The sequence below is a fragment of the Meriones unguiculatus genome, chromosome 2 (assembly GCF_030254825.1).
Source record: "Meriones unguiculatus strain TT.TT164.6M chromosome 2, Bangor_MerUng_6.1, whole genome shotgun sequence".
Classification (NCBI taxonomy): Eukaryota; Metazoa; Chordata; class Mammalia; order Rodentia; family Muridae; genus Meriones; species Meriones unguiculatus.
The window spans coordinates 101,604,209-101,621,584 of record NC_083350.1 but is presented as its reverse complement, the minus strand read 5'-3'; the positions used below and the strand labels follow the sequence as shown (position 1 = coordinate 101,621,584).

Genomic DNA, 17,376 nt, shown 5'->3' with positions numbered 1-17,376 from the left:
GCTATCCTGGAACTCACTCTGTAGACCAGGCTGGCCTTGAGAGATCCACCTGCCTCTGCCTCCTGAGTGCTGGGAGTGATGTACATGCAAGTCTAGTTACCACTAATATTAACCCATCTTCTATTCAGTTTTTGCGCTTTCCTCCCAGGATGGTACTTATGACAACCTGAAACAAGTCTTTCAAGAAGTTACTGGACCAGCGTGTTCATTTTGAGCTGGACAGTTTTGTTACAATAATTGTATATTAAAACCAGATAGATGGCTGGATAGTGGTGGTGCACACCTTTAAGCCCAGTACTTGGGAAACAGAGAAGGTGGACTCTGTAAGTTCAAAGCCAGCCTGGTTTACAGATCAAGTTTTAGGACAGCCAAGGCTATACCAAGAAACCTTGTTTCACTCTCCCCAAAAATCCGACCCCCCAAAAACACCATTCTTAGAAAAAAAAACCAGATAGACAAAGAAAATAAAAATACCATCTCTTTATATTTTGAAGCTGTACACATGAGAATTTAGATGGGGCCAAAAATGAGGCATGACTGTCTTTCAGATCTATTGTTGGTAATAAGACAGGCCTAGAATAGTAAGGTTTCTTTTTTCTTTTCATTGGTTCATTTTGGCTTTCAGTAGTCATCTATCATGTGATTGAAGACGTTAGTCATGGCATGAGATGGTGGGAATCTGGTCACAGATAGTATCACACACATGTGATTGAACAATCACTTATTTCTATGTAGATTTTAAAGTATATTTTTTAAAAAGATTAATTTTATTCTTAATTATCTATATACTGTGTCTATGTATGGGTATGTCACCTGTGAATGCTGGTACCTGCAGCCTCCAGAAGAGGGCATCAGATCCCTGGAAGCTGGAGTTACAGGCAGTTGTAAACCTCCAAATGGGTGCTAGGAACCAAATTTGGGTCCTCTGCAAGAGCACCACTGAGCCATCATCTTTCTAGCTCCAAGATGTTTTGGGATATTTAAATATTCGATGGAAGAGGCAACCTTAAAAAAAACTTTAGGGCCCTTTAAGAAAAGGTAATGTGATGTCAAGGCCTGCTTCTTTGTACTCTGGGTATCCTCTGTAGGCAGCTACTCACAATCCACAATTCTTGCTGACTGAGAGGGCTCTGCTGCCCTCCCACCAATGTCTGAATTTTCTGACATGAAATACATAAGAACCATGAGCCTATTCCTTATTTCTTGCCTAATGTAGCACAGACAAAGAAATGAATGAACAGCAATAGTCTCTGGAGATGGAGCTTCCTTTGTATGTTAGCTGTGACTTACAATAAGTCCTGTTCTTTGTTATTTCTCTGCCCTTGTTTTCTTTATATACTTCTTCCCTGTGGCGCAGGGACAGCTAAAGCCATCTTAGACTAAGGATTGCTCTAATTATTTCTCCCCAATAACCATGCATCTTGTTATCTGGTGATGATGTTCCCTATGGATTAACATTTTGAGGGATTCGTGCTAAGTTCCTTGGGGATGTCTGACAATACTGGCTCTCAACCATTTCTGAGGAAGAAGGTACAGCCTCTGTTTGAGTCTTTTGTTCAGATCCTAAGGTGCGTGTGTGGGCGGTGGGGGGGACTAGTGTAAGTTAACGGGAAACGTGCTTTATAGCTTCATATTAAAAAATTTGTTGTTTCAAAATGGAGTAATTTTCTTGTCCATGATTATTTATATATGTGCAATTTTATCTTCATTACCATGAAACTTTGAATTTCAGTAGAAAATGAATATTGTTTTAAACCATCATTAAAACTTTAAAAAACGTTTGTGAAAAGAAGATTCTATGAGTCGAGAAGAATGTAGCACTTTAATGGGCCTCTATTAAGCTCTAAGAAATTACCGAGAGAGCGGAAAGATGCTGTGTGGCCTCTTAACAACAAATGGGGTTAAAAGAAAATGAAGAACCTGATTAATTTCTGAGGAGATAGTATATTCCTCTTAGAAAAAAAGGATTAGCTTCTAGAATAATGAATGTCTTATGCATGAAAAGAGATAAATTTTAGTAGCAGGCTGGCCTGTTAGAACCTGCTCTCCTTATGTGGGATAAAAACACGCGCAGTAATGCTACACTACAACCTATGCATAGAGAGCACTTCAAGAAAAAAACGTGTCTTTTCATTAAAAAACAAAAAAACAAAAAGCACACCCTTTCCCATTAGAGGCCTGCATGTTTTAATTTAACAGAAGTAAGAGTTCTGTGGCAATGATAGAACCTTGTAATGAGTTTGGTGGAAAAGGAGCTTGAAAGAATGTCAGAAAGGACAAAACAAGTTGACTGGAGTTCCAGTCCTTGCCTAATAATACAGACAGGAAGAAGGCAAGGGAAGCAAACAGCTGTGTAGTTTATTCTTTGACCTGTACTGGGACACTGGAGAAAATAGCTTGTATCAGAAAGTTCGGGCTGGGTGGACAGGTAAAGAGGGAAGAGAGATTATAAGCAGAGCATGAAAACTGGGTTGTATTTCCACCTAACCTAAACCCTGACAGGCTTCTCGTAGAGATTCGTGCTTCCAGCCCTAGTGATGCATCAGGTTCCAGAGCTTTTGACAAAAACACACCTTAAATAATTATTGAAAACCTCATCAGCAGAGATTATAAATATCTGCTCTCAATCCCATGACTGGAGACAAAGTTGCTGGAAGAGTGGACTTCTCAGAGGAACGGAAAGAAATATCTTAGGCAGAGAGGAAAGGAGCCAAAGACAGACTTTGCCTATTTCACTAATTTGCCAAGACCGGTCATTGACTGACATTTGGGAAAAGGCTTGAATGGAGCTAATGCAAATTTCTAAGGAAATGCTAAGCTTTTTTACACTCTGTGAGAACCAAATGCTTATCTTTTCACTAGGTTATAAACTCTTGCAGGCAACGGTGCCTTCAGTTTTTTTTTTTTTTTTAATTTCCAGTAACTAGAGTATAAACGGTTATCAGTAAATATGTGTTATTTTTTTCCTTCAGTTGATACATACTTAGCAGGACACTGAGGACCTTAGCCACTCATTTAAAACTGCTGAGAGTTAGCTATTGTGAAGTGGGCACTAGATCCCTACAGAGATTTTAGCAATTTTGACATGACCAAGGTGCTTTCTGTAAAGGCTGTATCAGCTCATAACCAAGTGTCTCTGAGAGACCTACTGCAACATGGATACAGTGCGCAGCGCTTACTACATACCGTGTGTTATTCTAGGCGCCGTATAAATATTAATTAACTTAGTTCACACAAAAACCTTATTAGAAGGCAGGAATAATGGGCATTGCCCAGTTTCAGAATTGATTAGACCAAGGCCCAGAGGGCTTGAATACTTTCCCCAAATGTCAAAACCTCAAAAAGAGGTAGAAGGGCTTGAATTCTAGTAGTCTGATTTCAGCGTTTTCAGCCTAACCCCTGAACAATTTTGTTCGTAAGACCTAGAGTGTAGATTCTGAGTACGCCCAAGCCAGTTCAGAGGGACTTCTAAGGGACGTTGGTGTGTCCCAAGCCAGTTTGCTCTTCTCTTCGTGGGAGCCGATGATGGCTCAGTGGGTGAGGACGCTGCCCACCAAGGCTGTGCCCTGCATCTGACCTCTGAAACCCAGGTGGTGGGGTGAGGAGACCAGCTGCTCCCTGACCACCACATCTGTACTGTGGCATGCGTGTGCTTGTGTGCAGGTATGGGTATGTGCACACCTCTACACACATGCGCACACACACATACACACATGCTTTTTAAAAATAAACAGAGTGCTTCGGGACAGAGTTGGCTTGGATTTGTGGTAAAGCCAGGCAGTTTTGAAGATGTTTTCAGAAGCTCCACTCAGAGGAATGGTTACTATAGACAGCCAGAACTAGTCACCATGCCGAGGATAAGGGGCTGTTGAGTGGGTCAGCCCTAAAGGAATCCTTTATACCATCTCTGTAGGTTCAGGGAACATTGCGGAAGAGGGGGCAGAAAGAATGCGTGAGAGCTGGAGTTCATGAAGGAGCACTGTAGCATGCTCTGTTCTGGATGTGACAAGGCAGTTGGACCTGTGAACTCACAGTACTAGTGGCTATGTGTACAAGACCTGCATAAGACTGGACCCTCATTCCAGCATGGGTGGAGAAGTGCCTCATCAGGCCCCACCTGTCCCAAAGGAACCCGCAGGCAGTTAAAGGTTTCAAGGAGAAGAAAATCATATTCTTCAGTGGTGTGCTATAGCCACTGGACATTGCTCATTTGCATAAACGGCCCCACCCATGTTCTTGCAACCAACTTAACAAAAAGCAGTGAGCTTCAGAAAGCAGTGAGTAAAAAACTATCCCCCCTGTTGGCCCTCAAGGCAAGCAGATCTTTGAAGTCCAGGCTGGCGTGGTGTACAGAATAAGTTCCAAGACATCCAGGGGTCACACAGAGAAGCCCTGTCTCTGAGAAACCCTGTCTCAAAGAAAAAGCCAAAATTTTATTTATTTATTTATTTGTTTGTTTGTTTGCTTATTTATATACATATGAGTGTTTTACCTGCGTGTATGTTTATGAGACCATAGGAGTGTGTTGAACCCCAGGGACTGGAGTTACAGACAGTCATGGCCTCCCATGTGGGTGCTGGGAATGGAACCTGGGTCGTGTGGAAGAGCAGCCATTGCTCTCAACAGCTGAGTTCTTTCTCCAGCCCAAACACATTCAGTTTTTTTAAAAGCTAAAAAGGAGAGGACCTAGTTTTTCTCATTGTTTTAAATATATAGTATTGGCTCAATACTATGATTTTGGTTTTGTTGTTTTGTTTTGATTTTTGTAAATGGGCAGAGCACTTTAAATGTAGGCTCTTACGTAGCTGTAAGTAAGACGAGCTTCTGTTTTGTAGAGAAATGAGTCACTTTCTAGGACAAAGCAAGTCTCCCCCCACCCCTGAGGCTAGCTAGATATCAGGAATACTTTTATTTGTAGCTATGAACTGCAGATCCCAGACAGCCTTCATTGGGGAGCCCTGAAGGATCTTTCTTTGCCTCATTCTCTATTTAATTAGCCAGATTCCTTCTGCTGGAAAAAAGTTGTGAAGAAAAATGTTCCCTGGGGGAGGGGAACCCCATTTGCTAGGTATCTTATTTAGTGAGGCCTTCTGGGTTGACTCTGATTTTTTTAATTTAATTTTATTTTTTTTGAAACAGGGTTTCTCTGTGTAGCTTTGGCTATCGTGTATTCAGAGGTGCATCTGCTTCTGAGTGCTGGGATTACAGGCGTGTGCCCCTGTACCAGGCTGACTCTGTTTTTATTATCATTGAGCTGTCTTACATCTCTTTAAATTGTAGAAAAGCAGTAACTCAAATGTTTCTTATCCATTCAATTGTATTAGAAAAATAAGTTGTGTTGAAAGAATGCAAGTGATTATTTTGACTTACTATGTAACACAGGCTTCCCCCTACCTCAAAGCAATCCCCTTGCCTCAGCCTTCCAAGGGCTGAGATTATAGGTCCAAGCCACCATGCCTGACTTGCTTCAGCATTCTGCATTTGCCTAAATATGTTTTATTTTCTTAAATTTTCATTGGAATTGTTATGATGTCTTACTAGTTCTGAAGTATTTCCATTTTATGTCTGTGAAGCATTTTTGTTTTTGTTGTTGTTGTTGTTATTTTGTGGTTCTCAGCTTTGAAGATAGAGTTTGGCCATTGCCAGACTAATGCTAGACCAACGGAGTACGTTCTCGTCTCAGATTGTCTCTTCTCTGTCTGTCTCTGGCTCTCTCTCTCTCTCGTGTTCTATCTCTTCTCTTTCTCGCTCTCCCCCTCCTTTTTTCATCCCCTTCTCCCTTTTTTCTTTCCTTCCATCCTTTATTTTTTTTCCCCAAGGGTACTTGAAGCCAGACATGGTTGCTTGTACCTGTAGTCTCAAGGAGGCTGAGGCAGGAGGGCAAAATGAATAAAACAATACAAGAACAGCCCTGCACACATTGAATAAGAATGGTAAAAAGGCTGAGTAAGGCAGATGCTGAGACTCATAACCAAACCTTGGGCAGAGTGCAGGGAATCATATGAAAGAAGGGGGAGTTAGTAAGACCTGGAGAGAACAGGAGCTCCACAAGGACCAAATATATCTGGGCACAGAGGTCTTTACTGAGACTAATTCTCCAACCAAGGACCATGTATGGAGATAACCTAGAACTCCTGCTTTGATGTAACTCACGGCAGTTCAGTATCCAAGTGTGTTTCCTAGTAAGGGGAACAGGGACTGTCTCTGCCATGAACTCAGTGGCTGGCTCTTTGACCTTTCCCCCTCCCCCTCCCCCTGGGATGAGCAGCCTAGCCACAGAGGAGGACATTGCAAGCCAGTCCTGATGAGACCTGATAAGCTAGGGTCAGATGGAAGGGGAGGAGGTCCTCCCCTATCAGAGGACTTAGAGAGGGGCAAGGAGGAGATGAGGGAAGGAGGGTGGGATTGGGAGAGAATGAGTGAGGGGGCTACAGCTGGGATACAAAGTAAATAAATTGTAATTAATATAAAAAATAAAAATTTAATTTAAAAAAGGCTGAGTAAGTTGTCTACAATGGAACCTCAGCATTCTGGGAGGCTGAGGTAGGGGAAACACAAGTTCCAGGTCTAAAAAAAAAAAAAAAACCAAAAACAAACAAAAAAAAAAACAGAAGGGGGAAAAAACCTTAAGAATTTACTTCTAAAGACAGAATTTCAACATGTTCTATAAAGATAAAATGAGTTCTGAGTGTCTTATATTTTACAAACATAATTCTGTTAGCTTCCTCATTTTAGTATCACCAGGCCCTTGATTTTCTTCTTGCCGAAAAAATGCAAATAATGCCATTGAACTAAAAACTGCAATGCCCAGGAAGCTTGTGAAGAGGGTCTTCAGATAAGACCATGTCACTTCTGATTTATTGGCACGCCCCAATACTTACCTCATTGCAGAGAACTGTTTATTATTTGTTTTTGTTTGTTTGTCTGTTTTTTTATTAAAAGTTATTTTGTCTACAGATAAGTTATTTGACTAAGTCATACAGTGAATTGGGCAAGTGTGTGCACATTGTCCGGCTTTAGATGTGCAGGCAATGGCGGTAGGAAGGCGCTCTTCCTTCTAGCGGCACCTCTTCAGTGTATCTGAAGCTTCATTGCTGTAGGATATGAGGTTTGCTCTAGACCAATGGGTCTCAACCTTCCTAATGCTGCGATTCTCTAATACAGTTTCTCATGTTGTGGTGACCCTCAACCATAAAGTTATTTTCACCACTATTTAATAACTGTAATTTTGCTACTGTTATGAATCATGATGTAAATATCTTTGGAGACAGAGGTTTGCCAAAGGGGTTATGGGCCACAGGCTGAGAACCACTGCTCTTACACCCTCCCGAATAGCCTCAGTCTCTCCAACTGCAAACTTAGATCAAAAGATGATTTCTTTAAAAGTGAATAGCCATTGCTACATTTTTTACTAAAATTTCCTCTTGTGCTGTGAGAAAGCCCCTCAGCTAATTATACATGTTTTTCAAGCCAAACCATTGCCTGGCCACCAAGCTCACTTAGTTCCGGGGGCAGCTACTGGTGGCAGCTCAGCTCCCTGAGTATACCTCCACAGGTCTGTCAGGTGTTGTTTTCATTTGACATCACACTGACCTCTCTATGCTTTTCACAAATCTGTGACAGAGCACAGACAGATTCCCCAAGAGGCCCAAATCCCAGAAGTTCCATCTCAGAACAGTGATGTGATCGAGGGCATTTAAAAAAAAATTCCTTCCCACAAATACTTAAAGTAGCTGCTTATGATGTAATCTCTTCGAGGAAAGAAAAGGGAAGATGTCAACTTCAGTTTCTTAATAGCCATTTAATGTTGCCAATCTCAGGGGGGAATGGCTACAGTGGAATTAACAACATGCACCGTCCCATACGCGCTGAGTCTTCCTGCCTTCTGCAAGAACTCAGATACGTGCAAAAGCAAAAATGAATGGACCTCATTTTGTAAGCGATGTCTGTGTGAAGCACGGCTTGACGTGAGACCGAAGGAAGGTTTTGTAGGTTCTTGCTCGGTGTCTTTTAAGATTCAGATGAGCTTTTATAATGAGTTGGGGGCCAGGTAAATTCTGTGAGAACACGGTGGTTTATTAAGTACTTTTCACCTCAGTGACACTTGTTCAATGCGCTCACATAGCTTTTGCTTATTTTAGAGGAAAATTCTTTGCTACAGACCACTTTGCATTCTCTGACAGCCCCTCCCCCTTCCTAATTCATTCTCGTTCACATTTCCCACTGTTGTCCTTCTTTCTTGACAGCTCTGTCTGACTGTCACTCAGTATTCTATACAGTGCAGAGGGTGTTACAAAAGTTGACTTGTTTAAGATAAATGAGCCTCAGATTGGAGCACAAGAAGCTAGTTGCTAGGGCATGTTTTCTGTTGTTGAGTTACTTTATTCGGAGGCTTCTCTTCCTACCAGAAAATTGCCTGTTTCTATGTGAGTTCTGTAAAATGAAATCTGCATTTTTAAAAGCATGCTTAGCTGAAAGATTAAGGTAGAAGCAAATCCCTGACTGAAAAGTTGCATTTGCTTGACAGCTCTGACAGAGTCATTTAGACATCTGTGATTGCTCAAATGTGATCAGAAACAGCAGCCACAGGTATCATCAAAAGCAAGTTTTCTTCAAAGACGCTGCTTTTTAAAACAGCCAGTGAGAAACGCACCCCATCTGCAAAATTCCTCCACTAACAATCCACACTTGCCTTTTGGGTTTGTTTGGGGGTGGCTTGAGTAACAGTTCTGTTCTCTTTTTGAGGTAACATTCCCAAGGAATTTGTCATTTTCACTTTTTTAGGGTCTAGCACAGTAGTTCTCAGTATACTTGAGATGTGCTAGCACTAAGAGGAGCAGAGAGCTTTCCACCACTCTAAAGAGAAGATGGTGAAGTGGGCACTCGCCCATTTTCCTGAGTCTTAGCACTTGGAAGCTGCCAACTTATTTTGCCTTTATGGATTTTCTTATTTTTTACATTTCATATAAAAATAAAAAAATATGACATGAGCTTATGGGTTCAGCTTCATCTGCTTACTAATGTTTGCAGGAGCTAGCCATGTTGAAGCATGTATGAGAACGTCATTCCTTATTATGGCTGGTTAATATTCCAGTACCTGGATATGCTGTATTTTGTTTGTGTTCATCAACAAATGGACAGTGGGTTATATCAGCTCTTTTGACACTATGACTAATGCTGCTTTGAACAGTCATGTTCAAGATTTTATATAAAAACATTGTCAGTTTATTTGAGTTCCTAGGGAAGAGTAAACTTTCTGGAGTATACAATCAGTCTTCCCTCAACTCTCTGAGGAAATGCCAAACTGTTCTCCATAGCAGCGGCACTGTTTTGCCTTCCCCCAGCACTGCAGTCTCCGTGTCCTCACTGGCACTTGTTGCTGTTTGTTCTTTGGTGACAGCTGTGTAGTGGGTGTGAAGTGGTGTCTCATGGACGTCTTGACTTGCATTCATCTAACTGACTAAGGACACTGAGAATCTCTCCATGGGCATGGTGACCCTCTGTGTGAGCTCTTTAGAGGAATGTCTGTTCATACCTTTGGTCCCTCTTAAAATTAGATTGGTTTGATGTTGTTGAGCTGGGAGAATTCTTTACACTGTAGTATGGATACTAGAGCCATATGGTGAGATGACTTGAAAGGATTTTTCTGCTAGTCTGTACAGACCATGTTTTCTACTTTCTTGATAGTGTCTTTTGCACAGGAGTTCTTGAATTTGATAAAGTCAAATATACTTCTCTTTCTTTCTCTTTCTCTCTCTTTCTTTTCTTTCTTTCTTTTTTTTTTTTTTTTTTTTTTTTGACAAGGTCTCTATATAGTTAGTCCTGAACTAGCTATATAGACCAGGCTGGCCTTGAACTCAGAAATTCAGCTGCCTTGGCTTCCTAAGTGCTGGAATTAGAGGTGTGCACCATCATGCCAGGCGTATTTTTCTTTTGATACTTGTGCTTTTTACGTGTCACATCTCTCACTCCATCCCCTGTCACAAAGTCCCAGTTAGCCCATTCCCTTACAAGAGCTTACAGTGCTAGCCCTGCGCTCAGGTTTGTTGGTCCACTTGGAGTTACCTTTTACACGGCGTCTGCGTGGTAGAACTCCAAATATATTTCTGTGACCAGCTCACCTTTTCTTGAAAAGACTGTTCTCTGTTATTGTATAGTCTTTTTTGTTGTATTGTTTTATTTTGTTTTCATTTTCTGAGACAGGGTCTCAGGCTCTCTGCAACTGGGGGCTCTCTGTGCCTTGATTTCAAGATATACCGATTTGGGTACCTTTGTTTTTGTTTGTTTGTTTTTGTTTTTTAATCCTTATTCTGCACTAATTGCCTGGGCTGGATTTTCCAGCACAAAGTTAAACAGGCAGTGAGAGCAGACCTACTTGTCTTGTTCCTGAGAGTGGAGTTTTAGAGATGCAAAGATTTCATATGAGCCTCAAAGTCATGTCATATAGTAAACATTTGATAGCGATGGCAGTCACTTTCTGCCATCCAGCCCCGACCCTGCTTCACTTCTGAGACAGACATAGTCAGGTATGGTCAGACGGTGCGGCCATAGAGGGTCACTTCCTATTTCTAGCAAGTGAGCTCTCATAAAGTTAGTAAGTTATCCTGGTTTTGAGAGCATAATTTCCAGTGAGGCGTGGTGGCTCGTGCCTCTGGTCTTGGTTCTTTGGGAAGCTGAAGCAGGAGGATTGCTTTTAGCTTAAAGTTCAAAGCTAGACCTTGTCACTCCCAAAATTCTATAATGACAGGTTTGGTTTTGTTTTTGTATCTACATAACTAGAGAGGGGAGATAAAATGGTAGCAGAATGCTGTATTACTGATGTCAACTTGATTTGGCTGTAACATATATTAGCTTTTATCTCCACCCATACTTTATTTTATATTGTGAAGCTGTAACCCTGATTTGGTCTCACTTACATTAGAGAAGTAATGAATATCAAAATAAACACGCTTTTCGCACTGTTTAATTTAGAATGGCTGTGTCCTCAGGAGGCCGACGGGGGAAGACTGTGAGTTTTAAGTCAACTCTATAGTGAAATCCAGGCCAGCTCGGGCTATACTGCAAGACCCAGTTTCAAGAAAGAAATTTTATAAATGGCTTTGACTTTTCTCCACCTTCTATACTTATAAAGTGTGTGTGCATGCGTGTATGTGTATAAGTGTGTGTGTGTGCATATGTGCAAATATGTGCATTTGTGTGTGTGCACATGTATATGTGCCCGTGTGTGTGTGTGTGTGTGTGTGTGTGTGTAGTTTATATGTCTGGTCAATAAAAACTTCTCTTCGCAAGGGAGAATGTGGGCTTATATTGCAGTTTATCTTCTGAATAAAAGTATTTAGCACCAGTTGAAGTACAATTCCAACTCTTACAAAACTGCAAGATGCAAATGAGATAGAGACCCGGGTTATGAACCATGAATTGGACATCTGCTGTAACTTTACTTTTTCTCATTCTGTAGTCTCTCCCTTACCACCCCTCCCCAGTCCCCATTGCATTAGCAGTGAGCCTGGAGACAGGCTGGGCCTTGCAGGCACAGGCGCTGCTTCAGGTTCTCAGCTATCTACATTATGGATTACAAAGTGTCATGCTGGAAGCGTTCATGAAACAAATTTCCAAAATGGGACATGCTTTACCTGTTAGGGGACACTTTAAAGAAAGAAACGCCAAATTTGTATTGATCCTATCCCACTTTCCTTAGTTCAAACTATTAAAGAGACTTGTTTTTTAATCTCTGCATTCCTGATTTGTAACTCAAATATCTATATATATACTTTGCTTTCTTCAAACCATGCTCATGAAAACGTGAATGAGCACTTGGGAGACTCCACCTCCATCTTCTACTGGCTTTATAGTCACCTTTACAGGCAGCAGCTGTGACATCAGCATTTTAGCGTTCAGGCATTTTTCTCCTCTTAACCTTACCTCACTGTGAAATAACTGAAGGTCTGTAAATAAACATTTAAGTCCTCTTTGAGCACTCTTGAAAGAAACACCACAAGGAATTCTTTCCCGAGTGCAGCTCACTGTTAACGCCTCTGGGTGTGAAGACCTTGTAATTACTCATCAGTCTGAGTGCTTACTGGTTGTTGAGAGACTGGGGGCGGAGCTATCTAGTAACACAAGGGAGACACGAAGGTCAGGACCTGGGCAGGAATTAAGGGTGGTCGCGCACTAACTGGGTAAAATGGGAAGACTTTGTGTCTCCTTGATGTCAGGATTCGTTGCAATCATGTTGGTGACAGGATCACCTATTCTTCCAGATCTTTGTGTGACAAATGAAATAAATGGGTGGCTGTTGCTTTTTGATAGCAGCAAAAATGATTTAAGACCACAGATGCAAATAAAGGCTGTTTGAGCCACAAAACCCTCTTCCTTATGATCTGAAAGGGAGCCATTACCCTAACCCCTAAAACACAGCCACACCCAAATTATTTACTTTGTAGCTTGTCCAGTTATTGCTTATATTTTTCTCTTTCTCTCTGTCTTTTTAAATTACTATTACACTGGTTGATGAATGGAAGATAATGAGATCAATGCTGATTTAACTGTAGAGAACCTAGATAGATTTCCTATTTCTATAAGTGTCCTTTTATAGGGCTTTATTTTTTTCTAGCCTGGTGTGGTGTTGCAAATCTTGAATCCCAGCACTTGGGAGGCAAAGGCAGTACTGTGTGAGTTTGAGGCCAGTCTGATCTACATGGTAAGCTCCAAGTCAGTTAGGGCTACATAAGAAGACCCTGTTTAAAAAAGTATTTTTTTTCTTGGTACCCTGTACGTGGGGATGGGGATCAGTATAAAGAACCCGAGTCTGAATAACTGCTCTGTAATTATGACTTCAAAAAGGAAAGTCTTCTGTGCCTAGATGTCCATCTTCAGAATGGACATAAAAATACATGTCAAGCACCACGTGAAACGACCCGTGGCAAGAGCTTTATAGAACACGTGACCGCTTTGCTCTGTCGTGTCCTCGCTTCCATCCTTGTTAGGCCTAAGAGCCCGTGCTGCACTGTCACAATCCGTTTCTGGACCCTGGCTCATCTTCTCCCTCCCGTCCTCCCGGCCTCATCTTCTCCCTCCCGTGCTCCCTCCCCTCTGTTCTCTGTTCTCAGCTAGCCAACCCTGGTTGGATGCATGTCTTTCACAGAATTATAACAATAAGGGAACGAGCTCTTGAGTCTTGACAGGTAAACTGAGGGTGGCTGTTCCCTGAGCGGCTTTTGGGAAGCCAGCAGACACCTCATGCTTCAGCTGCTCTTCTGCGAAGGAAATGACGAGAAGTGACGATTACATTCAGTAGCCTTGTAGCATTCAGCCCAAGACTTTCTACAGCACAAACTTTCAGTAAGTGGCAAATGCCAGTATTTTTAGTCCATGATGGCATGTTTTTTCCATGGTGAGATCTAAAACTAACTTACAGATGCTCACTTCCAAATATGGATGTGCATCTTACTGTAGAAAAAAAGATTTAAAAATCTCAATTCAGTCATCTCATTTAATAACATACTGTTTTAAACTTAGTGTCCTTTTCCATAAGACCATAAAGATTAAGGAGTTTTCTGATTTTATTTATATATAACAACATAACATTTTATAGATGGCACTTTCTTTTTTTTATTTATTATGTGTGTTCTGTCTTTACACACACCAGAAGAACAAAATCAAATCCCATTACAGATGGTTGTGAGCCACCATGAAGCTTCTGGGAATTGAATTCAGGACCTCTGAAGAGCAGTCAGTGCTCTTAACCGCTGAGCCATCTCTCCAGCCCCAGAACTTTCTTTTTATTCATTCTTTTCTCTTAACTATATGTGCATGAGTGCTTTGCCTCTGTGTATGTATGTACATCACATGTGTGCCTGGTGCCTGCAGAGGCCAAGTGAGGGTATCGGATCCCCTGAGACCAGAGTTATAGATTATCATAAGCAGCAGCCATGTAGGTGCTGGGAAGAGAACCCAGGTTCCTGCATGATAGTTACTGGTCTTTTTGTTGTTGTTGTTTTGTTTTTTGAGACAGGGTTTCTCTGTGTAATTGTGGCTGTCCTGGAGCTTACTTTGTAGACCAGGCTGGCTTTGAACTAATAGAGATCCACCTGCCTCTGCCTCCCAAGTGCCGGGATTAAAGTTGTGTGCCACCATGCCCGGCTGATAGCTAGTGCTCTTAACCACTGAGTCACCTCTCCAGTTCCCTAGTGATAGTTTTTACTTGTTTATAATACAGGAAAATTTTGAAGAAAGATGGAAACTATGCACTTAAAACTGTTCTTCATTTATGATATAGGAGTTATGTAAACATGGATTCAGTGTACTCAGATTCAGTTGCAGAAAAAAATCCCCACAAAACTACTGAAATAAGACCATGTGAACGACTCTCAAACATGCCTCACACAGCTGTGTGACTAGGTGACATTGTCCACAAACCTAGCTGATATGGTTCCCCAAATAGCAGTGTGGATGCTTAAATTTAAATAGCATCAGTCAAAATACTGACCCTCTTTTTAAACGAGTTTCTCGTAATGGAGGGTAAATCCACCTTAACAAGCATAGCTCAAGGCATTGAAATAATTCTCCCCGGCACTCAACGGTCTCTGGTATTAGCCAGCAGGTTGGATATTTCGGTTTAAAAAAAAAATGTTCCATGTTCCTTTTTATTGCCATCTATCATCCAACAGCTGTAAAATCACCAGCTGCTAGCAGATACAGGAACTAAACCAGTCCTCCACAGCTGTGAAGAGAAGCATCCTTTCCACACGTAATTCCTGGGCCTTAAGCAGGCTGGAGTCAAAGCACAGTCTTCCAAGCCATGGAACCCCTGGCCTTGTAAACATGTCAGGTAATGCATCAGAGGCTTTGATTTATTTTTTGTCATAACTGAGAAGAAGCATATATGGGGAAAGCAGTGGAGGAGGCAGAGATCATGCAACGTGAAAAGAACAGTGAAGAAAAGAAATAGTGTTTATCCTAGTGTAGACACCTACGTTATGGTTTGTGTTCATTTTCCTGAGACAGCATTATAGCCCAGCCTAGCCTCAAACTTGTAATCCTCCTGCCTCAGCCTCCAGAGGGCTGCGATCACAGGCATGCACCACCAAGCCTGAAACCATAACACTTTTTAATCCTCACAGTAACCATGAAAGCAGATGCTATCCTTATTGTGAGACAGAGTGACTTAGCAAATGCTATGACAAATCACATTCAGGTCTGGTTGGTGCTCCGCGAGTTCCTGGTTAGTCATTACAGTGATCTTCCTTTCCAAAAGAGGGAACAATCGAGGGGAAGCTTGGCTGGTGATGGCTAGATGGAGTGGATCTGGGAAGAGGGAGGAGGTGGTATTCCTTCCGAGAGACACAGGGAGCTACCTACTGGAATCTCTCTTCTCAAGACAGGGAATGACCCTACAATCTTAGATAGTGTAAGAAACAAAACAGGCTCCATTTCCATCAACTTCTCCAATTCACTACCCTCGTCCATTGAGAATTCTAGCCAGAGAGGTGGCTCAGTGGTGAAGGGTACCTGCCACACTGTGGAGGACGGAGTTTGAGTCTTGGCATCCACACGGTGGCTCACAATCCTCGGGGGTGCCAGTCAGGGAACAAATATTCATACACATAAAATAAGTACAGTCTGGAGAGATGGCTCAGTGGTTAAAAGCACTGTCTGCTCTTCCAGAGGACCCAGGTTCAATTCCCAGCACCCATATGGCAGCGTACAGCTGTCTGTGACTCCGGTTCCAAGGGATCTGGCACCCTCACAGGGACATACATGCAGGCAAGACACCAAAGCATATAAAATAAAATGAATAAATTATTGAAACAAAATTAATGAATTACAGATGTTCACCTTAATGAAAAGAACTCTAGCCTAGAATATCAGACGGTGTTACGGTGGCTCATCCTAGGAACACTGTTAGCTGTACGTGAGTCAACTTAGTCTGTAAACCTTGTGACCTCAGACCCCAGTGAGCACCCAGATAGTCTGGAAGCCCTGCTCAACAGACTCTAGAGCCCTGCTGGAGTAGACCACTTGTCTCTAGAGCATCTGGATCATTTTTATTTGACTCATACCTGAACAAAATTAGTGGAGATACACAAAATTATTCTCCTCTTTATTTGCAGCGGTATTCTTTCAAAGCTCTTTCGCTGCCTGGGAACTTGTACATACTGGCTATATGAAAGCTGCACTTTTGGGGAATACTACATTCCCTTTTAGAGGTAACTGCTTCTAGCCAGTTACTCTGGCCACTCTCCCATTCATCTGAGTTACCCTGCTCATGATGCCTTGTGCCCCAGCAATGCAGCCCTTTCAGCCCACAGTGTCCTGCTGGTTAACCAGTCCACGGTTCCTGATAGTCTGTCCTGTGTCAGGACCAGGATAAAGAATAAACTAGAGACTCCACCCTTTCCTTGATGTCATATTGATACTCTTGAGTTGTTTTGTTCTGTGTGTGACAAGGATTCACCATGCAGCCCAAACAGACCTTGAAGTTGTGGTATTCCTGGGTTGGTCTCCTGAGTGCTGGCATTACAAGAGTTCATCACCATGCCCAAGTTACTCCACCTTCTTAGCAGTAAAGGTCTTCAGTTTTGCTTGTCGCTTCAACTGTTACTTCCTTTGCTTTGCTTGGGTGTGTGTGAAATTAAAGAACTGAGTGTATACAGGATCCGAAGAGCCAGGATAGGCGCCCAGCCTGGACAACTACCTGCAGCTGGCCGGGTAAGGAGCCTGCCGTGCACAGACACCATAGACTTACATTTGGCTGTAGAGGGTGAGAGTATGACACTTGCAGGAAAATGGATGGCAGCAGAGATCATGGCGTTCAAGGAAGTAAGCCATGCTCATAAAGACAGCACGTCATCTCTCAGATTGCAGAATCTACATTTAGATTTATATATGCACACACACACACACACACACACACACACGTATACGTATATGCATATGTAGGACTGGATAGTAGAAAAGATACTATTGGGGAAAGATTAAATTCTAATTAGTTTGAGTCTTTAATATTTTTGTGGTGCATTGGTTTGAGAGGATAAGTAGAACAAATGTGACAGGAAAGGGACTTCTGAGAAGGGAAAAGAGCAAAAGATGGGGAGGGGTAGAATGGAGAATGGGGGCTGAATAAACACAACATATAATGACATGCATGCATGAAAATAATCAAAATGACGACATCCACTAGTTTGTATACAAGCTAAACATTAATTTCAAAAAGATAAATTTCTAAAAAAAAAAAAAAAATCAGTAGTGTTTTCCTACATAGTTTTAGTTTTGTTTTCTAATCCTCATCTATAGTTCTGAAGTGTTTGATGTCTGAGACACTGTTTCGGACGACAGGATACCAGTTTTTAAAAATCTTCTGTCTGTGTTCTACTC

At 41.9% G+C, this 17,376-nt stretch overlaps 1 protein-coding gene across 3 annotated transcripts in view; it reads right to left on the bottom strand.

Annotated features, from left to right (window-relative positions):
- Ntn4 (netrin 4) overlaps positions 1-17,376 on the bottom strand; it is a 109,008-nt gene that overhangs the window by 47,095 nt on the left and 44,537 nt on the right. The gene's annotated exons all lie outside the window — the stretch shown is intronic.